A 23,939-nucleotide genomic window follows, 5' to 3' on the forward strand; every position below is an offset into this window, starting at 1 on the left:
CTCTCTCCTCCGCTCTCACGACTGCAGCTCTCCTCTTTGCCGGCTCGGGCACGCTCACCGCTGCTGGCTCGGGCACGCCCACCGCTGCTGGCTCGGGCACGCCCACCGCTGCTGGCTCGGGCACGCCAGCTCTCTCCGCTGCTGGCACGGGCACGCCAGCTCTCTCCGCTGCTGACACGGGCACGCCAGCTCTCTCCGCTGCTGACACGGGCACGCTCACCGCTGCTGGCTCGGGAGGAGACAGGGTCACAGGACCAGCAGGCCCCTTCTTCTTCCTCTTCCTCCTCGGGCGCGGTGCAGAGGCTACAGCTGGGTCAGAGGCGGGTTGGGGGAGTTTGGTCTCGGACAGGGCAGACTCGGACGCCGAAGACTCTGAAGCCGACTCCCATGAAAACCGTCTCCCTCGCTTGTTGGGGAGACTGAAGGTAGTGGGAGGTGCCTCAGGACTCTGGGGGGGACTTGCCTGATCCCCCAGGGTTGCCACGGCCAGGACACGACCCTCTGGGACCGTGGGCAGCTGGGTAGGTGGGGACCTCTGGGGCTCCTCCTCTCGCCCGCTCGCTCCGGAACGACCTCCCCTGGTCCCCCGGAACACCACAAGGCGAGAGCCCTCAAAACAATCTCGCTGGCTGGCTGATGCCATCCAGCATTGCCTCCTGTCTGCTGAGTTCCTTTGTGGTCGGTTCATTCTGTCAGGTATTGGTAAGGGAGGAACTCAGGTGCAGACAGGGATTCTCAAACAAAGGGTTTATTACAAAAAGGGGAAACAAAAACCCACGAGGGGGAAAACACGGAGCAAGGTAAAGACTAAATAACTAAAACAGGACTGGACTGACAAGATAAACAAGGACTCTAAATACTAACTATAAACAAACACTCACGGTAATACAAACACTTCTTAAGGAACAATCACAGAGTGGAACAATCACAGGTACAATCACAATGACAATGAACCGACGCAAGACAGAGCACACTAGGAGATCTAAATAGGGGTACTAATCAAGACGCGACAGGTGTTACAGATAGGACAATCAAGACACGACTAGGTTAACAAGGGGGGCGGGGCAAGGGAACGAGACAACACAAGCACATGGCCCAAAGACAAGGCCATGCGCTTGTACACAAAACATGGGTCTGTCATGATCCTGCCTCAAGACTAGGAAAAATCAAGGACACGAGGGCAGAATCATGACATTCAGTGCAAATCTTGCCAAACTGAAACATGCTTATGTCTTATGAAATAAAATGTTTTCTGCAATGCTGTAAGACAGTTTTTAATGTGTTAGAAGTTATATACACAAAAACTAATGTTAGGACTTCAATGATCAAGGTTGTCAGTTTACAGCTTTCTGAGTCCAGTAATGTTAAAATAGTGCTTCTGTTCAAATGAAGTGAAATCAAGCCCAAATCTGCTCAAAAGCTTGTCTCTCTATTAGAGAAAGCTGTTTCATTCAATATTCAGTGCAAATCTTGCCAAACTGAAACATGCTTATGTCTTATGAAATAAAATGTTTTCTGCAATGCTGTAAGACAGTTTTTAATGTGTTAGAAGTTATATGCACACACACTAATGTTAGGACTTCAATGATCAAGATTGTCAGTTTACAGCTTTCTGAGTCCAATAATGTTGAAATAGTGCTTCTGTTCAAATGAAGTGAAATCAAGCCCAAATCTGCTCAAAAGCTTGTCTCTCTATTAGAGAAAGCTGTTTCATTCAGTATTCAGTGCAAATCTTGCCAAACTGAAACATGCTTATGTCTTATGAAATAAAATGTTTTCTGCAATGCTGTAAGACAGTTTTTAATCTGTGAGAAGTTATATGCACAAAAACTAATGTTAGGACTTCAATGATCAAGATTGTCAGTTTACAGCTTTCTGAGTCCAGTAATGTTGAAATAGTGCTTCTGTTCAAATGAAGTGAAATCAAGCCCAAATCTGCTCAAAAGCTTTTCGCTCTATTAGAGAAAGCTGTTTCATTCAGTATGCAGTGCAAATCCTGCCAAACTGAAAGATGCTTAAGTCTTATGAAATACAATGTTTTCTGCAATGCTGTAAGACAGTTTTTAATGTGTTAGAATTTATATGCACAAAAACTAATGTTAGGACTTCAATGATCAAGATTGTCAGTTTACAGCTTTCTGAGTCCAGTAATGTTGAAATAGTGCTTCTGTTCAAATGAAGTGAAATCAAGCCCAAATCTGCTCAAAAGCTTGTCTCTCTATTAGAGAAAGCTGTTTCATTCAGTATTCAGTGCAAATCTTGCCAAACTGATAGATGCTTATGCCTTATGAAATACAATGTTTTCTGCAATGCTGTAAGACAGTTTTTTATGTGTAAGAAGTTAATTGCACAAAAACTTATGCTAGGACTACAATGCTCAAGATTGTCAGTTTACAGCTTTCTGAGTCCAGTAATGTTGAAATAGTGCTTCTGTTCAAATGAAGTGAAATCAAGCCCAAATCTGCTCAAACGCCTCTCTCTCTCCTTTAGAGAAAGCTGCTTCATTCAATATTCAGTGCAAATCTTGCCAAACTGAAAGATGCTAATGCCTTATGAAATACAATGTTTTTGCAATGCTGTAAGACAGTTTTTAATGTGTTAGAAGTTATATGCACAAAAAATTATGTTAGGACTTCAAATGCTCAAGATTGTCAGTTTACAGGTTTCTGAGTCCAGTAATGTTGAAATAGTGCTTCTGTTCAAATGAAGTGACATCTAGCCCAAATCTGCTCAAAAGCTTTTTTCTCTGTGAGTTAGAGCTGCTTCATTCAATGTTCATTGCAAATCTTGCCAAACTGAAAGATGCTTATGTCTTATGAAGTAAAATGTTTTCTGCAATGCTGTAAGACAGTTTTTAATGTGTTAGAAGTTATATGCACAAAAACTAATGTTAGAGAGCTTCAATGCTCAAGATTGTCAGTTTACAGGTTTCTGAGTCCAGTAATGTTGAAATAGTGCTTCTGTTCAAATGAAGTGAAATCTAGCCCAAATCTGCTCAAAAGCTTGTCTCTCCAATGACAGCGCTGCGTAGCTGCGCGAGCCTGTGGCGATGCAGCGCGACAAAGCCCACCAGAATGGGCGGGGCGAATGGCTATATAAGCAGGCAATCGCCAGAGGAAATCAGATCTTACTCCTTCAGCGACGACTTCACTTCGCTGGATCTCTGCTGAACACCTTCGCCTGGAACGAGCTCTCGCCGTCGAAGAGGCACCGCAGCGGACCAGCTGAGACCGCCGACCGCCTGCAGCGCAGGCGTACTCGCAGACAGCCGCTCTCAGCGCCGATCTCGGGCCGCCCGCTTCCCGCTTCCGGCCGCTTCTCAGCGATCTCCTTCCGCCATCCGGCGATCCTAAAAGAGCTTTTTCCAGCGGTTTTCACCGCTCTAAAAGAGCGTTTCTAACGCCGTTTTAACGGCGACGGCCATGCTGCGCCACAGCTGTGGCACATGCAGAGCCCCTCTGCATGAGGACGACGGCCATGGTGAGTGTGTTTTCTGCCTAGGTAAACCCCATGCTGAGGCTGCACTCACTGAGACTTCATGCTGCTTTTGTGAAAGCATGAGTCTCGCCTCTCTGCGCTCGCGGATTGCTTTCTTTAATGAAAGTAATCCCTCCCCTCGCGCCCTCCCATCTTTTTCCTCCCGCGAGCCGGCCAGGAAAAGACAGCGGGGAAGAGGGGCTCAGCGCCCGGATTTGGGTGAGCTCACGCCGGCTCAGCGCCCGCGTGCCTCACCCTCTCCAATGAGAGAGCCGTCCCCTGTCCTCTTCTCACGCCCAGAGCAGCGTCCCTCGGCTGAAGCGAGCGACCTCGTCTGTTTTGGCGGATCGGAGGAAGAGCCGCTTGACGACTCCATGTCACTCGTGGCTTCTGAAACGGAGGACTGGGCCGGCGATTCTGACCCCGCCCACCTGCCGTCACTGGAGCCCATCGACGCCAGAGCTGGGATGGATGCCGAGCTTCTCCGCATCCTCTCCAAGGCCGTTGAGGAACTCCATTTGTAGTGGGCCCCCCCTGAAGAGCCGACACGCAGCAGGCTGGACGAGTGGTACCTGCCAGGACGCCGCCAGGCCCCCCGCCAGCGACCTGCCCCGTTCTTCCCTGAGGTTCATGATGAGCTGACAAAGTCGTGGCGCGCCCCCTACTCGGCCCGCCTACGCACTTCCTCTGCAGCTCTCAGCTCAGTAGATGGCTCTCAGGAGAAGGGCTATGAGAAAAATAAGAGAGCCCTTCCTTCCAAGCCCTGCAGGACGACCTCTGCCATGGCTGGCAGGGCCTACACTTCTGCGGGCCAAGCCGCTTCATCTCTGCACACCATGGCCATATTGCAGGTGTTCCAGGCAAAGCTTCTCCGTTCCCTGGATGAGTCTAGCTCTAGTGAACCTGCTTTCCGTGACCTCCGCAGCGCCACTGATTTGGCTCTGCGCGCCACGAAAGCCACGGCCCAGGCCATCGGACGATCCATGGCCAACCTGGTTGTGCTAGAGTGCCACCTCTGGCTCAACCTAACAGAGATTAAGGAGAGCGACAAAGTGGCCTTTCTCGATGCCCCAGTCTCTCCATGCGGCCTCTTCGGACCAGCGGTAGAAGGGTTTACAGAACGCTTCACTGCAGCACAGAAGTCGTCCCAAGCCATGCGACACTTCCTGCCCAAGCGCTCTACCTCTGCCCTGAGTCGCCCCAGGACTGCGCCGACTCAGCACCAGAGCAAACCTGCCCCTTCTACCCCCCAGGCGGCACCCCCTAAGGAGCAGCACCCAGCTCGCCCCACTAGGCGCGCTAAACCGCCTAGACGTCAGGGCCCCCGGCAAAGGATTGTGCTGGACCCGACGCCCTCTAAATCCTCCTGATCGTTGGGGAAGAAAGAGGAAGGGGCAATGTCCCGCCGCGGCCGGACCACCCCAGAAGCTCTCTCGCCTGTCTGCTGTGCGACCTGGGCCCACTGTTGTTGCGTCCACGCAAAGCGCCGTTGTTATGGCGAACACAATAAATATTTCACATTTTCAAAAAGAGAGCAGTTTTCCTCTTCCACACTCGTCAGTGTTCAGGCCCCTAATCAGCGGTCTGCCATCCGACACTATCCAGCCCCTTGTCACGCGGGCCGAGGCCTGGCAGGCCATCCCCGGAGTGTCCAAGTGGGTGTTGGGGATAATAAAACACGGATACTCACTGCAGTTCGCCCGAAGACCCCCGTGTTTTCGCGGAATGATTCCCACCTCGGTAGAGCCGGACGACGCTCAGGTCCTCCGCACCGAAGTGATGACGCTGTTAAGGAAGGGAGCCATAGAGATAGTTCCTCCCTCAGACAGCGGGTCGGGGTTCTACAGCCGTTATTTCGGGGTTCTACAGCCGTCCCCAAGAAAGATGGCGGTCTCAGACCCATCTTAGACCTCAGACACCTGAACCTTTCCCTCATGAAACGGAAGTTCAAGATGTTGACACTGAAGCAGATCCTCACGCAGATTTGCCCCGAGGACTGGTTCTTCTCGCTGGACCTGAAAGATGCTTAATTTCACATCCAGATAGCCCCCCATCACAGACGATTCTTGAGATTCGCGTTCGAGGGTGTGGCTTACCAATATACAGTCCTTCCCTTTGGGCTGTCTCTAGCTCCCCGCACTTTCACGAAGTGCATGAACGAGGCGCTCTCCCCTCTGAGACAGATGGGAATTCGCATTCTGAACTATCTCGACGACTGGCTCATTCTAGCCCAGTCACGAACCGAGCTAGACCACAACAGATCCGTGCTCCTGAGCCACTTACAGTGCCTAGGACTCAGGGTCAATTTCGCCAAGAGCTCACTGCTCCCCAGCCAACGTATTACGTTCCTAGGAGCAGTTTTCGACTCCGTCAATATGAGGGCGGTCATATCACCAGAGCGCGCTCTGGTACTTCAGCAGCTCGCGGCCTCTGTCAAGAACAAAGCCTGTTTCCCTCTGAAGTTCTTTCAGAGGATGCTAGGGCTGATGGCTTCCGCCTCCCCAGTTTTACAGCTCGGCCTCCTACGAATGCGGCCCTTGCAGTACTGGCTGAAACTCCGGGTCCCACCTCATGCTTGGCGGCACGGCCGCTTTCGCATCAGGGTCAACCAGGCCTGTCTAGCAGCCCTGGAGCCTTGGATGAACCCTGTTTGGTTCAGTCGTGGAGTACCCCTACAGTCGGTTTCCAGAAGGACGGTGCTCTCAACGGATGCGTCCAACCTGGGTTGGGGTGCTCTGTGCGAGGGCAGACCAGCCTTCGGCTTGTGGTCACACGAAGAAAGCCATCTTCATATCAACTGCCTCGAGATGCTGGCAGTAGAACGAGCCCTTCAATCCTTTCAGGCAATCTTGGAAGGGCGCCACATCCTAGTCCAGTCGGACAGCATGACAGTGGTGTCCTACATAAATCACCAAGGCGGCCTTTCGTCCAGCCGCCTCTGTGCACTGGCAAAGCGCCTCTTGGAATGGGCATTACCCAGGTTGCGATCGCTCAAGGCGACACACATACCTGGCAAGACGAATCTGGGAGCAGACATGCTTTCACGGAGCAATGTCCCCTCGGACGAGTGGATGCTCCATCCCCAGACGGTTCTCAAAATCTGGCCCAGCCTCCTTCTTTATGCTTTTCCCCCGATCGCTCTGATCCCTCAGGTCATCAGACGAGTCAGGGAAGACAGACTAGTGGCCCCACTCTGGAGGACCCAAGTTTGGTCCTCGGAGCTTTTCAGGCTTTCCATGAAAGCCCCATGGCCGATCCCCCTGAGGCGGGACCTCCTCTCTCAGGCGAACAGGAATATCTGGCATCCACAGCCAGAACTCTGGGCTCTGCATGTATGGTCCCTCGATGGGAGCCTCTGAGCCTCCCCGGGGACGTACTACACACCATTGCTCAGGCAAGAGCCCCATCTACAAGACGCCTCTATGCCCAAAAATGGTCAGTCTTTGTTGACTGGTGCTTAGCACAAAACAAAGACCCTGTTGAGTGTGATGTATCTCCGATACTGTCATTTCTCCAGGAGCGTCTAGAAAAGTGTCTCACCCCTTCCACACTCAAAGTGTACGTAGCAGCCATTGCAGCATTTCATGCTCCTATTGCTGGCCAATCAGTGGGTCGAAACAGCCTCATTGTGCGTTTCCTGAGAGGTGCTAGGCGGTTGAAGCCCCCACGTCCTCTTACCGTTCCCACTTGGGACCTTCACACGGTCCTTGGAGCACTCAAAGGACCTCCCTTTGAACCGCTGCGGTCAGCTGACCTTCGGCCCCTAACGCTCAAAACCGCTCTGCTACTTGCTCTAGCATCGGTCAAGCGTGTTGGCGATTTGCAGGCCCTCTCGGTGAGCCCTGCATGCCTTGAGTTTGGGCCCAATGACTCTAAGGTCATTTTAAAACCCAGGCATGGCTATGTACCTAAAGTGCTCTCGACGCCATCCAGAGCACAGGTAATTTCCCTCTCAGCTCTGCCTCCGTTGTCAGGTGAGCGAGAGCTGGATTTACTCTGCCCAGTGAGGGCTTTGAGAATTTACATTGAGCGGTCACAGCCGTTCAGGCAATCTGACCAGCTTTTTGTCTGCTTTGGTGACCGCACTAAAGGGTCTTCGGTCTCAAAGCAACGCCTCTCGCGTTGGATAGTTGAAGCTATCGCTCTATGTTACTCCTCTATGGGCCTTGAGTGCCCCATAGGAGTTAGAGCCCACTCTACTAGAGGGATGGCCTCTTCATGGGCCTGGTCTAGTGGTGTCTCTATCAAGGACATCTGTGAGGCGGCCGGCTGGTCCTCGCCGTCCACTTTTGTCAGGTTCTATAACTTGGATATCCCGACCTTGCATGCTCGGGTTCTTTCGGTTTGATACGACGGCCTCTAGCAGACTCTGTCATCATACCACCTCCAGGGAGCTAGCTCCCTCTCAGCAGTGAAGCGTCAAGGGTTCGATGGCTCCGGCCCTCTCACTTATCCTCTGGACCCCAGGGTGTTCAAGTTAAGTCTTGTCGTTCCCTACTGTGGCACGGCGCGGTTGAATTCGTTCCCCATACGCAGTAAGAGTGAAGTATCGAAAGGGAACGTACTCGGTTACGAACGTAACCTCGGTTCCCTAAGATACGCAACGAGTACTGCGTTATATGCCGTGCCACGAGGCTGCGGGTTCAGTGTCGTCGCTTCAGTCGTATGACCTGATTTCCTCTGGCGATTGCCTGCTTATATAGCCATTCGCCCCGCCCATTCTGGCGGGCTTTGGCGCGCTGCATCGCCACAGGCTCGCGCAGCTACGCAGCGCTGTCATTGGTTTAAAAAAGTTTACAGATTAAACCAATGGCAGTGCAGTTGCACTGCGTTATTGAAAAAAGGCTTCAGTATCGAGGAAAAAAGGAGCTTTTCCCCATACGCAGTACTCGTTCCGTATCTCAGGGAACCGAGGTTACGTTCGTAACCGAGTACGTTTTTAATGTGTTAGAAGTTATATGCACAAAAACTAATGTTAGGACTTCAATGATCAAGATTGTCAGTTTACAGCTTTCTGAGTCCAGTAATGTTGAAATAGTGCTTCTGTTCAAATGAAGTGAAATCAAGCCCAAATCTGCGCAAAAGCTTTTCTCTCTATTAGATAAAGCTGTTTCATTCAGTATTCAGTGCAAATCTTGCCAAACGGATAGATGCTTATGCCTTATGAAATACAATGTTTTCTGCAAAGCTGTAAGACAGTTTTTAATGTGTTAGAAGTTATATGCACAAAAACTGATGTTAGTACTTCAATGATCAAGATTGTCAGTTTACATCTTTCTGAGTCCAGTAATGTTGAAATAGTGCATTTGTTCAAATGAAGTGAAATCAAGCCAAAATCTGCTCAAAAGCTTTTCTCTCTATCAGAGTAAGCTGTTTCATTCAGTATTAAGTGCAAATCTTGCCAAACTGATAGATGCTTATGCCTTATGAAATACAATGTTTTCTGCAATGCAGTAAGACACTTTTTAATGTGTTAGAAGTTATATGCACAAAAACTAATGTTAGGACTTCAATGATCAAGATTGTCAGTTTACAGCTTTCTGAGTCCAGTAATGTTGAAATAGTGATTCTGTTCAAATGAAGTGAAATCAAGCCCAAATCTGCTCAAAAGCTTTTCTCTCTATCAGAGTAAGCTGTTTCATTCAGTATTAAGTGCAAATCTTGCCAAACTGATAGATGCTTATGCCTTATGAAATACAATGTTTTCTGCAATGCTGTAAGACAGTTTTTAATGTGTTAGAAGTTATATGCACAAAAACTAATGTTAGGACTTCAATGATCAAGATTCTCAGTTTACAGCTTTCTGAGTCTAGTAATGTTGAAATAGTGATTCTGTTCAAATGAAGTGAAACCAAGTCCAAATCTGCTCAAAAGCTTTTCTCTCTATTAGAGAAAACTGTTTCATTCAGTATTCAGTGCAAATCTTGCCAAACTGAAAGATGTTTATGCCTTATGAAATACAATGTTTTCTGCAATGCTGTAAGACAGTTTTTAATGTGTTAGAAGGTATATGCACAATAACTTATGTTAGGACTTCAATGATCAAGATTGTCAGTTTACAGCTTTCTGAGTCCAGTAATGTTGAAATAGTGCATTTGTTCAAATGAAGTGAAATCAAGCCCAAATCTGCTCAAAAGCTTTTCTCTCTATCAGAGTAAGCTGTTTCATTCAGTATTAAGTGCAAATCTTGCCAAACTGATAGATGCTTATGCCTTATGAAATACAATGTTTTCTGCAATGCTGTAAGACAGTTTTTAATGTGTTAGAAGTTATATGCACAATAACTTATGTTAAGGACTTCAATGATCAAGATTGTCAGTTTACAGCTTTCTGAGTCCAGTAATGTTGAAATAGTGCATTTGTTCAAATGAAGTGAAATCAAGCCCAAATCTGCTCAAAAGCTTTTCTCTCTATCAGAGTAAGCTGTTTCATTCAGTATTAAGTGCAAATCTTTCCAAACTGAAAGATGTTTATGCCTTATGAAATACAATGTTTTCTGCAATGCTGTAAGACAGTTTTTAATGTGTTAGAAGTTATATGCACAAAAACTAATGTTAGGACTTCAATGATCAAGATTCTCAGTTTACAGCTTTCTGAGTCCAGTAATGTTGAAATAGTGATTCTGTTCAAATGAAGTGAAACCAAGTCCAAATCTGCTCAAAAGCTTTTCTCTCTATTAGAGAAAGCTGTTTCATTCAGTATTCAGTGCAAATCTTGCCAAACTGAAAGATGTTTATGCCTTATGAAATACAATGTTTTCTGCAATGCTGTAAGACAGTTTTTAATGTGTTAGAAGTTATATGCACAAAAACTTATTTTAGGACTTCAATGATCAAGATTGTCAGTTTACAGCTTTCTGAGTCCAGTAATGTTGAAATAGTGATTCTGTTCAAATGAAGTGAAACCAAGTCCAAATCTGCTCAAAAGCTTTTCTCTCTATTAGAGAAAACTGTTTCATTCAGTATTCAGTGCAAATCTTGCCAAACTGAAAGATGTTTATGCCTTATGAAATACAATGTTTTCTGCAATGCTGTAAGACAGTTTTTAATGTGTTAGAAGTTATATGCACAATAACTTATGTTAGGACTTCAATGATCAAGATTGTCAGTTTACAGCTTTCTGAGTCCAGTAATGTTGAAATAGTGCTGCTGTTCAAATGAAGTGAAATCAAGCCAAAATCTGCTCAAAAGCTTTTCTCTCTATCAGCGTAAGCTGTTTCATTCAGTATTAAGTGCAAATCTTGCCAAACTGATAGATGCTTATGCCTTATGAAATACAATGTTTTCTGCAATGCTGTAAGACACTTTTTAATGTGTTAGAAGTTATATGCACAAAAACTAATGTTAGGACTTCAATGATCAAGATTGTCAGTTTACAGCTTTCTGAGTCCAGTAATGTTGAAATAGTGATTCTGTTCAAATGAAGTGAAATCAAGCCCAAATCTGCTCAAAAGCTTTTCTCTCTATCAGAGTAAGCTGTTTCATTCAGTATTAAGTGCAAGTCTTGCCAAACTGATAGATGCTTATGCCTTATGAAATACAATGTTTTCTGCAATGCTGTAAGACAGTTTTTAATGTGTTAGAAGTTATATGCACAAAAACTAATGTTAGGACTTCAATGATCAAGATTGTCAGTTTACAGCTTTCTGAGTCCAGTAATGTTGAAATAGTGATTCTGTTCAAATGAAGTGAAATCAAGCCCAAATCTGCTCAAAAGCTTTTCTCTCTATTAGAGAAAGCTGTTTCATTCAGTATTCAGTGCAAATCTTGCCCAAACTGAAACATGCTTATGTCTTATGAAATAAAATGTTTTCTGCAATGCTGTAAGACAGTTTTTAATGTGTTAGAAGTTATATGCACAAAAACTAATGTTAGGACTTCAATGATCAAGATTGTCAGTTTACACCTTTCTGAGTCCAGTAATGTTGAAATAGTGCTTCTGTTCAAATGAAGTGAAATCTAGCCCAAATCTGCTCAAAAGCTTTTCTCTCTATTAGAGAAAGCTGTTTCATGCAGTATTCAGTGCAAATCTTGCCAAACTGAAAGATGTTTATGCCTTATGAAATACAATGTTTTCTGCAATGCTGTAAGACAGTTTTTAATGTGTTAGAAGTTATATGCACAAAAACTAATGTTAGGACTTCAATGATCAAGATTGTCAGTTTACAGCTTTCTGAGTCCAGTAATGTTGAAATAGTGCATTTGTTCAAATGAAGTGAAATCAAGCCCAAATCTGCTCAAAAGCTTTTCTCTCTATCAGAGTAAGCTGTTTCATTCAGTATTAAGTGCAAATCTTGCCAAACTGAAAGATGTTTATGCCTTATGAAATACAATGTTTTCTGCAATGCTGTAAGACAGTTTTTAATGTGTTAGAAGTTATATGCACAAAAACTAATGTTAGGACTTCAATGATCAAGATTCTCAGTTTACAGCTTTCTGAGTCCAGTAATGTTGAAATAGTGATTCTGTTCAAATGAAGTGAAACCAAGTCCAAATCTGCTCAAAAGCTTTTCTCTCTATTAGAGAAAACTGTTTCATTCAGTATTCAGTGCAAATCTTGCCAAACTGAAAGATGTTTATGCCTTATGAAATACAATGTTTTCTGCAATGCTGTAAGACAGTTTTTAATGTGTTAGAAGTTATATGCACAAAAACTAATGTTAGGACTTCAATGATCAAGATTCTCAGTTTACAGCTTTCTGAGTCCAGTAATGTTGAAATAGTGATTCTGTTCAAATGAAGTGAAACCAAGTCCAAATCTGCTCAAAAGCTTTTCTCTCTATTAGAGAAAACTGTTTCATTCAGTATTCAGTGCAAATCTTGCCAAACTGAAAGATGTTTATGCCTTATGAAATACAATGTTTTCTGCAATGCTGTAAGACAGTTTTTAATGTGTTAGAAGTTATATGCACAATAACTTATGTTAAGGACTTCAATGATCAAGATTGTCAGTTTACAGCTTTCTGAGTCGAGTAATGTTGAAATAGTGCATTTGTTCAAATGAAGTGAAATCAAGCCCAAATCTGCTCAAAAGCTTTTCTCTCTATCAGAGTAAGCTGTTTCATTCAGTATTAAGTGCAAATCTTTCCAAACTGAAAGATGTTTATGCCTTATGAAATACAATGTTTTCTGCAATGCTGTAAGACAGTTTTTAATGTGTTAGAAGTTATATGCACAAAAACTAATGTTAGGACTTCAATGATCAAGATTCTCAGTTTACAGCTTTCTGAGTCCAGTAATGTTGAAATAGTGATTCTGTTCAAATGAAGTGAAACCAAGTCCAAATCTGCTCAAAAGCTTTTCTCTCTATTAGAGAAAGCTGTTTCATTCAGTATTCAGTGCAAATCTTGCCAAACTGAAAGATGTTTATGCCTTATGAAATACAATGTTTTCTCCAATGCTGTAAGACAGTTTTTAATGTGTTAGAAGTTATATGCACAAAAACTTATTTTAGGACTTCAATGATCAAGATTGTCAGTTTACAGCTTTCTGAGTCCAGTAATGTTGAAATAGTGATTCTGTTCAAATGAAGTGAAACCAAGTCCAAATCTGCTCAAAAGCTTTTCTCTCTATTAGAGAAAACTGTTTCATTCAGTATTCAGTGCAAATCTTGCCAAACTGAAAGATGTTTATGCCTTATGAAATACAATGTTTTCTGCAATGCTGTAAGACAGTTTTTAATGTGTTAGAAGTTATATGCACAATAACTTATGTTAGGACTTCAATGATCAAGATTGTCAGTTTACAGCTTTCTGAGTCCAGTAATGTTGAAATAGTGCTGCTGTTCAAATGAAGTGAAATCAAGCCAAAATCTGCTCAAAAGCTTTTCTCTCTATCAGCGTAAGCTGTTTCATTCAGTATTAAGTGCAAATCTTGCCAAACTGATAGATGCTTATGCCTTATGAAATACAATGTTTTCTGCAATGCTGTAAGACACTTTTTAATGTGTTAGAAGTTATATGCACAAAAACTAATGTTAGGACTTCAATGATCAAGATTGTCAGTTTACAGCTTTCTGAGTCCAGTAATGTTGAAATAGTGATTCTGTTCAAATGAAGTGAAATCAAGCCCAAATCTGCTCAAAAGCTTTTCTCTCTATCAGAGTAAGCTGTTTCATTCAGTATTAAGTGCAAGTCTTGCCAAACTGATAGATGCTTATGCCTTATGAAATACAATGTTTTCTGCAATGCTGTAAGACAGTTTTTAATGTGTTAGAAGTTATATGCACAAAAACTAATGTTAGGACTTCAATGATCAAGATTGTCAGTTTACAGCTTTCTGAGTCCAGTAATGTTGAAATAGTGATTCTGTTCAAATGAAGTGAAATCAAGCCCAAATCTGCTCAAAAGCTTTTCTCTCTATTAGAGAAAGCTGTTTCATTCAGTATTCAGTGCAAATCTTGCCCAAACTGAAACATGCTTATGTCTTATGAAATAAAATGTTTTCTGCAATGCTGTAAGACAGTTTTTAATGTGTTAGAAGTTATATGCACAAAAACTAATGTTAGGACTTCAATGATCAAGATTGTCAGTTTACACCTTTCTGAGTCCAGTAATGTTGAAATAGTGCTTCTGTTCAAATGAAGTGAAATCTAGCCCAAATCTGCTCAAAAGCTTTTCTCTCTATTAGAGAAAGCTGTTTCATGCAGTATTCAGTGCAAATCTTGCCAAACTGAAAGATGTTTATGCCTTATGAAATACAATGTTTTCTGCAATGCTGTAAGACAGTTTTTAATGTGTTAGAAGTTATATGCACAAAAACTAATGTTAGGACTTCAATGATCAAGATTGTCAGTTTACAGCTTTCTGAGTCCAGTAATGTTGAAATAGTGCATTTGTTCAAATGAAGTGAAATCAAGCCCAAATCTGCTCAAAAGCTTTTCTCTCTATCAGAGTAAGCTGTTTCATTCAGTATTAAGTGCAAATCTTGCCAAACTGAAAGATGTTTATGCCTTATGAAATACAATGTTCCCTTTCAAAAGCTACACTCGATGCTGCGCTCTATAGCGCTAATGAGAACATTCTTTGTTCGACCGGTTGTGAAGCATGTGTGTCAAACACGCCAATAATTGGCTTTAAATAACCTCGGCAGGTGACGTCACTGATAATGTGCACCTGCAGGTTATAAATAGACGTGAAACCGAAACATCCCCTGGTTTCTTTGTCTTCAGAGACCGCATTGTGTGTGTGTGTGTGTCACGCTGATGAAAGTATTAGTTTAAAAGGAAGTATGTTGAGAGTTATAAAAAAAGGAGAAAGAAAGTTCTAGCTATTCTTGCTGATTATATATGAGATGTGTGCCTCGCTCTCCATGGCCGATCTCTGAAGAGAAATCGCATGTTTATTGTACAAAAAAAGTCTGATTTCGCGTTCTAGAGTGGCAGTTGTAAGCAACGCGGTTCACTTCCTATCCGCGTTATGCTCCTTGCTCTCACGAGGGACGAGCTGCTTCCCGCTCATTAAGATCGCGCTCCGATCTGGAAGATCAAACGGTTCTCGCGCCCACCTCCGAAGCGTGCCCAGGCACTTCTTCGGATTGGGCAGAGGCTGCTGTAGCTCTAGCTTTTGTTGAAATGGACATTGAGAGTGCTCTCTCCTAGCGCTCCTCTCGCGATTATAAGCATGAGGAGTTACTAGGTGGTGACTCGTGCAGTGACCAGATTAAAGCCTTAAAAATTAAAATTTGCACATTATGATTCATAGGTCAGAGAGACGCTAGCTGCTATCTCTCCCCTACTGGAGCAACATCATTTGAATAGAAATATAAATAAATGATGGTGATTATGATGATGAATAATAAAGAAATATATATATTAAATATATATATATGAAAAGACAGCAATTGTTTCATGCCAAGCCACGTACTGCAGCAGCATCTGCACTTGGATGGAACGCATTTCATGCTGTGGGTCAGACTAGTACTGCCCTGCACACCATAGGTTCTGCAGGCGTATCAGGCTGATTAAAAAATAAGAATAATAAATCTGAGTCAAGGGCCTTAAGCTGTGCCCAGGACAAAGGGTGTGTCCCCTCAGGGAGGGCCCTGGAAAATTCCATCAAAAGTATAAGGCTCTTCCCTGGCACCCTTAGGGGATCACTGACCAACCTCCGCCACCACCGGTGTTTCGGGGGGCAGTGGCCTCCAGTGAAATGATACATGCTCTGTTGCTTCCTGCCATGTTTCAGGACACCAGACATCTTTACCCCCCCCCCCCCCCCAACAAACAAAGTGTCACAATTAGTGCCCTTTTTGGAGAAGCTGGCAGCGTGGAAGCTACTGCCAAATATCTCCCCATGAGTCGAAAGAACTGTAGTGAAGGGCTACCTGATTCAATTTGCACATCGTCTTCTGCGTTTCAACAGCGTGCTCTCCACCTCTGTGAAACCGGCATGTGCATATCTGTTGACACAGGAATCACAGACTCTCCTGGTTAAAGGGGCCATAGAATGTGTTCCCCTTCCAGACAGAGATCAGTCAGGCTATTACAGTCTGTATTTCTTGATTCCCAAGAAATACGGGGGGCTGCGTCCAATCATAGATCTATGGACGTGTATCTTCATTTCGAAATATTGCCACAACTCAGGAGGTTCCTGAGGTTCGCTTTCGGGGGCGAAGCTTACCAGTGTCAGGTTCTTCCATTTGGCCTAGCTTTGTTATCCCGCACTTATACGAAATTCATGGATGCAGCTCTGGCTCCTCTACGACTCCAGGGCATCCACATTTAAAATGTATATAAACGACTGGCTGAATTTGACCCAGTCTCAAGAGCTTGCGCTTCGACATCAGCATGTCGTCCTAGCTCATCTCGAATCTCTGGGGTTGAGACTCAACGCCAAGAAAAGCGTTCTCTCTCCGGCTCAGAGGACAACGTATTTGGGTGTGGTATTATGATTCGATCATAACGCAGGCACAACTGTCTCCTGCATGCATCAAATCCATTCTAAACACCCTAAAGAACATCAAGCTAGGCCAGAAAGTCACTGTTTATCACTTTCAGAAGGATTTAGGTCTCATGGCAGCTGCATCCACGGTGATACCTTTGGGCCTCCTGCACATGAGACCGTTTCAGTTGTGGCTCAGAGCCAGGGGATTTCATGCAAGGGCCAATCCCCAGTGGCAATTAAGGGTTACGCGCCAGGGGCTTCGTACCCTACCTATGTGGTTCAGACCCCGGTTTCTGACTTTGGGTCCCACTCTAGATCCGTGTTGTCATCGCAAGATGCTAATGACAGACGCTTCCCTCATGGGCTGGGGAGCGGCCTTAGTTGGCTGTCCAGCCCAAGGGATCTGGAGAGGTCATCTTCTCGAATTGGCACGTCAATTGCCTCGAAATGAAGACTGTATTTCTGGCCCTGAAATACTTCCTCCAGCCGTTGAGAGGCTACCATGTCCTAGTGCGGGTGGACAACACATCTGTAGTCTCTTACATAAATCGCCAGGGCAGACTGCAGTCGCGCCGCTCGGACGAGTTAGCGCTCCAGGTTCTGCTTTGGGCACAGGAAAAGTTCCTGTCCCTCAGGGCGACTTACATTCCTGGGCATATGAATGTGGGAGCAGGCTTGCTGTCCAGACAAGCTGTGAAACACGGGAAATGGAAACTCCACCCCTAAGTAGTCAAATCTGAGAAAGATTTCAAGTAGCTGAAGTGGACCTCACACAATGTCCCCTCTACATCTCTGACTCATCCAGCTCCCCTGGGTCTGGACGCTATGGCCCATGCGTGGCCCAGACTGCGTCCTTAAGCCTTTCCTCCCTCTACTAGAAGAACTTATGCCCTTATATGGAGTGTTTCTGAGGGCTGGTGCATGACACAGCATGCAGACCCAGCTCACTGCCAAATTGTTTCAGTACTGGAGTTTCTGCAATATAAATTGTCCTCAGGCACAGGCCCTAGTACTCTCAGAACCTATGTGGCCGCTATTTCGGCTTGCCACGGTCTGATTGATGGGATTAATGTGGGAAAGCACCCTTTAGTCGCCCGCTTCATTCGGGGGGCTAAGGGGTTGAGGCACCTACTTGACCTACGACCCCTTCAGGGGATTCAGCCGTAGTGCTCGAGGGGCTGGCTGGCACCCCTTTCGAACCATTAGAATCAGCGCCTGCCAGGCTTCTGACTCTAAGATGGTTTCTCTTATGCCCATTACCTCTCTAAGAAGATTTCGGGATTTACAGGCTTGTCAGTCCTGCCATCCTGTTCCAGTTCAGCTCCTAGGCAAAGCTATTTTGCATCCTCACCCTAATTATCTTCCGGATGTTCCTTACTGTATCCAGTACGTGCTCTTCAGACTTAGGTCCACCGCACTTGCCAGTGCCGTAAGTCAGAGCAGCTTTTCATGTGCCATGGGAGCCGCAACCGGGGGGGGGGGGCTGCCTCCAGGCAAACAGTTTCACATTGGGTGAGGGATGTTCCTGCTCAAGTGTATGATGCGGCAGGTTGGTCCTTTCCGCACACATTTGTCAGGTTCTATAGTTTGGATCTCCATCCTACTAATTTCCAAAGTCTCCTGTCCTCCACCATCTACAACACCGGAGCAGAAGAGACTTCACTTACTGTGTCCAGTATGTGCTCTTCAGATTTACTTCCACCGCACTAGCCAGTGGCGTAAGTCAGAGCAGCTTTTCATATGCCGTGGGGGCCGCAGTCAGGGGTGCGGCTGCCATCAGGCAAACAGTTTCACATTGGGTGAGGGTTGCTATTGTCCTAGCCTACGAGGCGCGTGGTCACACTTCGCCTCTAGGAGGTAGTGCCCATTTCACCAATTGGGTTGCATTTTCAATGGCTTGAGGTGCGCCCTTGCAGCAAGTGTGTGATGCGGCAGGTTGGTCCTTTCCGCACACATTTGTCAGATTCTATAGTTTGGATGTCCATCCTACTAATTTCCAAAGTCTCCTGTCCTCCGCCATCTACAACACCGGAGCAGAAGAGACTTCACTTACTGTGTCCAGTATGTGCTCTTCAGATTTACTTCCACCGCACTAGCCAGTGGCGTAAGTCAGAGCAGCTTTTCATATGCCATGGGAGCCGCAGTCAAGGGTGCGGCTGCCACCAGGCAAGCAGTTTCACATTGGGTGAGGGTTGATATTGCCCTAGCCTACGAGGCGCGTGGTCACACTTCGCCTCTAGGAGGTAGTGCCCATTTCACCAGTTGGGTTGCATCTTCAATGGCTTGAGGTGCGCCTTTGCAGCAAGTGTGTGATGCGGCAGGTTGGTCCTTTCCGCACACATTTGTCAGATCCTATAGTTTGGATGTCCATGGTACTCCGGGCTCGCATGCCCTTGAGTCCACATCCACATGGGTCATGTCTGAGACCTCTTCGATGTTTGTGCGCACACACTACACAACCTTGGGGGTCCAGACACTTACAGTGCGGCGGCGTTGGTATTCTCGTTCCCATTAGCGCTATTGAGCGCAGCATCGAGTGTAGCTTTTGAAAGGGAACGTCTCGGGTTACTTGACTGTAACCCTGTTCCCTGAAAGAGCGGGAACGAGATGCTGCGCCTCAATGCCGCACTGTCGACGTGTCCGGACGTCTCTTCAGACAAAGGGGTAACCTGGGGATGTTTCGGTTTCACGTCTATTTATAACCTGCAGGTGCACATTATCAGTGACGTCACCTGCCGAGGTTATTTAAAGCCAATTATTGGCGTGTTTGACACACATGCTTCACAACCGGTCGAACAAAGAATGTTCTCATTAGCGCTATTGAGCGCAGCATCTCGTTCCCGCTCTTTCAGGGAACAGGGTTACAGTCAAGTAACCCGAGACGTTTTCTGCAATGCTGTAAGACAGTTTTTAATGTGTTAGAAGTTATATGCACAAAAACTAATGTTAGGACTTCAATGATCAAGATTCTCAGTTTACAGCTTTCTGAGTCCAGTAATGTTGAAATAGTGATTCTGTTCAAATGAAGTGAAACCAAGTCCAAATCTGCTCAAAAGCTTTTCTCTCTATTAGAGAAAACTGTTTCATTCAGTATTCAGTGCAAATCTTGCCAAACTGAAACATGCTTATGCCTTATGAAATACAATGTTTTCTGCAATGCTGTAAGACAGTTTTTAATGTGTTAGAAGTTATATGCACAAAAACTAATGTTAGGACTTCAATGATCAAGATTCTCAGTTTACAGCTTTCTGAGTCCAGTAATGTTGAAATAGTGATTCTGTTCAAATGAAGTGAAACCAAGTCCAAATCTGCTCAAAAGCTTTTCTCTCTATTAGAGAAAACTGTTTCATTCAGTATTCAGTGCAAATCTTGCCAAACTGAAAGATGTTTATGCCTTATGAAATACAATGTTTTCTGCAATGCTGTAAGACAGTTTTTAATGTGTTAGAAGTTATATGCACAATAACTTATGTTAGGACTTCAATGATCAAGATTGTCAGTTTACAGCTTTCTGAGTCCAGTAATGTTGAAATAGTGCATTTGTTCAAATGAAGTGAAATCAAGCCCAAATCTGCTCAAAAGCTTTTCTCTCTATCAGAGTAAGCTGTTTCATTCAGTATTAAGTGCAAATCTTGCCAAACTGATAGATGCTTATGCCTTATGAAATACAATGTTTTCTGCAATGCTGTAAGACAGTTTTTAATGTGTTAGAAGTTATATGCACAAAAACTAATGTTAGGACTTCAATGATCAAGATTCTCAGTTTACAGCTTTCTGAGTCCAGTAATGTTGAAATAGTGATTCTGTTCAAATGAAGTGAAACCAAGTCCAAATCTGCTCAAAAGCTTTTCTCTCTATTAGAGAAAGCTGTTTCATTCAGTATTCAGTGCAAATCTTGCCAAACTGAAAGATGTTTATGTCTTATGAAATACAATGTTTTCTGCAATGCTGTAAGACAGTTTTTAATGTGTTAGAAGTTATATGCACAAAAACTTATTTTAGGACTTCAATGATCAAGATTGTCAGTTTACAGCTTTCTGAGTCCAGTAATGTTGAAATAGTGATTCTGTTCAAATGAAGTGAAACCAAGTCCAAATCTGCTCAAAAGCTTTTCTCTCTATTAGAGAAAACTGTTTCATTCAGTATTCAGTGCAAATCTTGCCAAACTGAAAGATGTTTATGCCTTATGAAATACAATGTTTTCTGCAATGCTGTAAGACAGTTTTTAATGTGTTAGAAGTTATATGCACAATAACTTATGTTAGGACTTCAATGATCAAGATTGTCAGTTTACAGCTTTCTGAGTCCAGTAATGTTGAAATAGTGATTCTGTTCAAATGAAGTGAAACCAAGTCCAAATCTGCTAAAAAGCTTTTCTCTCTATTAGATAAAACTGTTTCATTCAGTATTCAGTGCAAATCTTGCCAAACTGAAAGATGTTTATGCCTTATGAAATACAATGTTTTCTGCAATGCTGTAAGACAGTTTTTAATGTGTTAGAAGTTATATGCACAAAAACTTATGTTAGGACTTCAATGATCAAGATTCTCAGTTTACAGCTTTCTGAGTCCAGTAATGTTGAAATAGTGATTCTGTTCAAATGAAGTGAAATCAAGCCCAAATCTGCTCAAAAGCTTTTCTCTCTATTAGAGAAAGCTGTTTCATTCAGTATTCAGTGCAAATCTTGGCAAACTGAAAGATGTTTATGCCTTATGAAATATAATGTTTTCTGCAATGCTGTAAGACAGTTTTTAATGTGTTAGAAGTTATATGCACAATAACTTATGTTAGGACTTCAATGATCAAGATTGTCAGTTTACAGCTTTCTGAGTCCAGTAATGTTGAAATAGTGCATTTGTTCAAATGAAGTGAAATCAAGCCCAAATCTGCTCAAAAGCTTTTCTCTCTATCAGAGTAAGCTGTTTCATTCAGTATTAAGTGCAAATCTTGCCAAACTGATAGATGCTTATGCCTTATGAAATACAATGTTTTCTGCAATGCTGTAAGACAGTTTTTAATGTGTTAGAAGTTATATGCACAAAAACTTATGTTAGGACTTCAATGATCAAGATTGTCAGTTTACAGATTTCTGAGTCCAGTAATGTTGAAATAGTGCTTCTGTTCAAATGAAGTGAAATCAAGCCCAAATCTGCTCAAAAGCTTTTCTCTCTATTAGAGAAAGCTGTTTCATTCAGTATTCAGTGCAAATCTTGCCAAACTGATAGATGCTTATGCCTTATGAAATACAATGTTTTCTGCAATGCTGTAAGACAGTTTTTAATGTGTTAGAAGTTATATGCACAAAAACTAATGTTAGGACTTCAATGATCAAGATTCTCAGTTTACAGCTTTCTGAGTCCAGTAATGTTGAAATAGTGCTGCTGTTCAAATGAAGTGAAATCAAGCCAAAATCTGCTCAAAAGCTTTTCTCTCTATCAAAGTAAGCTGTTTCATTCAGTATTAAGTGCAAATCTTGCCAAACTGATAGATGCTTATGCCTTATGAAATACAATGTTTTCTGCAATGCTGTAAGACACTTTTTAATGTGTTAGAAGTTATATGCACAAAAACTAATGTTAGGACTTCAATGATCAAGATTGTCAGTTTACAGCTTTCTGAGTCCAGTAATGTTGAAATAGTGATTCTGTTCAAATGAAGTGAAATCAAGCCCAAATCTGCTCAAAAGCTTTTCTCTCTATCAGAGTAAGCTGTTTCATTCAGTATTAAGTGCAAATCTTGCCAAACTGATAGATGCTTATGCCTTATGAAATACAATGTTTTCTGCAATGCTGTAACACAGTTTTTAATGTGTTAGAAGTTATATGCACAAAAACTAAATGTTAGGACTTCAATGATCAAGATTCTCAGTTTACAGCTTTCTGAGTCCAGTAATGTTGAAATAGTGATTCTGTTCAAATGAAGTGAAACCAAGTCCAAATCTGCTCAAAAGCTTTTCTCTCTATTAGAGAAAACTGTTTCATTCAGTATTCAGTGCAAATCTTGCCAAACTGAAAGATGTTTATGCCTTATGAAATACAATGTTTTCTGCAATGCTGTAAGACAGTTTTTAATGTGTTAGAAGTTATATGCACAATAACTTATGTTAGGACTTCAATGATCAAGATTGTCAGTTTACAGCTTTCTGAGTCCAGTAATGTTGAAATAGTGCATTTGTTCAAATGAAGTGAAATCAAGCCCAAATCTGCTCAAAAGCTTTTTTCTCTATCAGAGTAAGCTGTTTCATTCAGTATTAAGTGCAAATCTTGCCAAACTGATAGATGCTTATGCCTTATGAAATACAATGTTTTCTGCAATGCTGTAAGACAGTTTTTAATGTGTTAGAAGTTATATGCACAAAAACTTATGTTAGGACTTCAATGATCAAGATTCTCAGTTTACAGCTTTCTGAGTCCAGTAATGTTGAAATAGTGCTGCTGTTCAAATGAAGTGAAATCAAGCCAAAATCTGCTCAAAAGCTTTTCTCTCTATCAGAGTAAGCTGTTTCATTCAGTATTAAGTGCAAATCTTGCCAAACTGAAAGATTTTTATGCCTTATGAAATACAATGTTTTCTGCAATGCTGTAAGACAGTTTTTAATGTGTTAGAAGTTATATGCACAATAACTTATGGTAGGACTTCAATGATCAAGATTGTCAGTTTACAGCTTTCTGAGTCCAGTAATGTTGAAATAGTGCATTTGTTCAAATGAAGTGAAATCAAGCCCAAATCTGCTCAAAAGCTTTTCTCTCTATCAGAGTAAGCTGTTTCATTCAGTATTAAGTGCAAATCTTGCCAAACTGATAGATGCTTATGCCTTATGAAATACAATGTTTTCTGCAATGCTGTAAGACAGTTTTTAATGTGTTAGAAGTTATATGCACAAAAACTAATGTTAGGACTTCAATGATCAAGATTGTCAGTTTACAGCTTTCTGAGTCCAGTAATGTTGAAATAGTGCATTTGTTCAAATGAAGTGAAATCAAGCCCAAATCTGCTCAAAAGCTTTTCTCTCTATCAGAGTAAGCTGTTTCATTCAGTATTCAGTGCAAATCTTGCCAAACTGATAGATGCTTATGCCTTATGAAATACAATGTTTTCTGCAATGCTGTAAGACAGTTTTTAATGTGTTAGAAGTTATATGCACAAAAACTTATGTTAGGACTTCAATGATCAAGATTGTCAGTTTACAGCTTTCTGAGTCCAGTAATGTTGAAATAGTGCTTCTGTTCAAATGAAGTGAAATCAAGCCCAAATCTGCTCAAAAGCTTTTCTCTCTATTAGAGAAAGCTGTTTCATTCAGTATTCAGTGCAAATCTTGCCAAACTGATAGATGCTTATGCCTTATGAAATACAATGTTTTCTGCAATGCTGTAAGACAGTTTTTAATGTGTTAGAAGTTATATGCACAAAAACTAATGTTAGGACTTCAATGATCAAGATTCTCAGTTTACAGCTTTCTGAGTCCAGTAATGTTGAAATAGTGCTGCTGTTCAAATGAAGTGAAATCAAGCCAAAATCTGCTCAAAAGCTTTTCTCTCTATCAAAGTAAGCTGTTTCATTCAGTATTAAGTGCAAATCT

This window comes from Carassius gibelio, chromosome B6 (assembly GCF_023724105.1).
Source record: "Carassius gibelio isolate Cgi1373 ecotype wild population from Czech Republic chromosome B6, carGib1.2-hapl.c, whole genome shotgun sequence".
In the NCBI taxonomy this organism is placed as follows: domain Eukaryota; kingdom Metazoa; phylum Chordata; class Actinopteri; order Cypriniformes; family Cyprinidae; genus Carassius; species Carassius gibelio.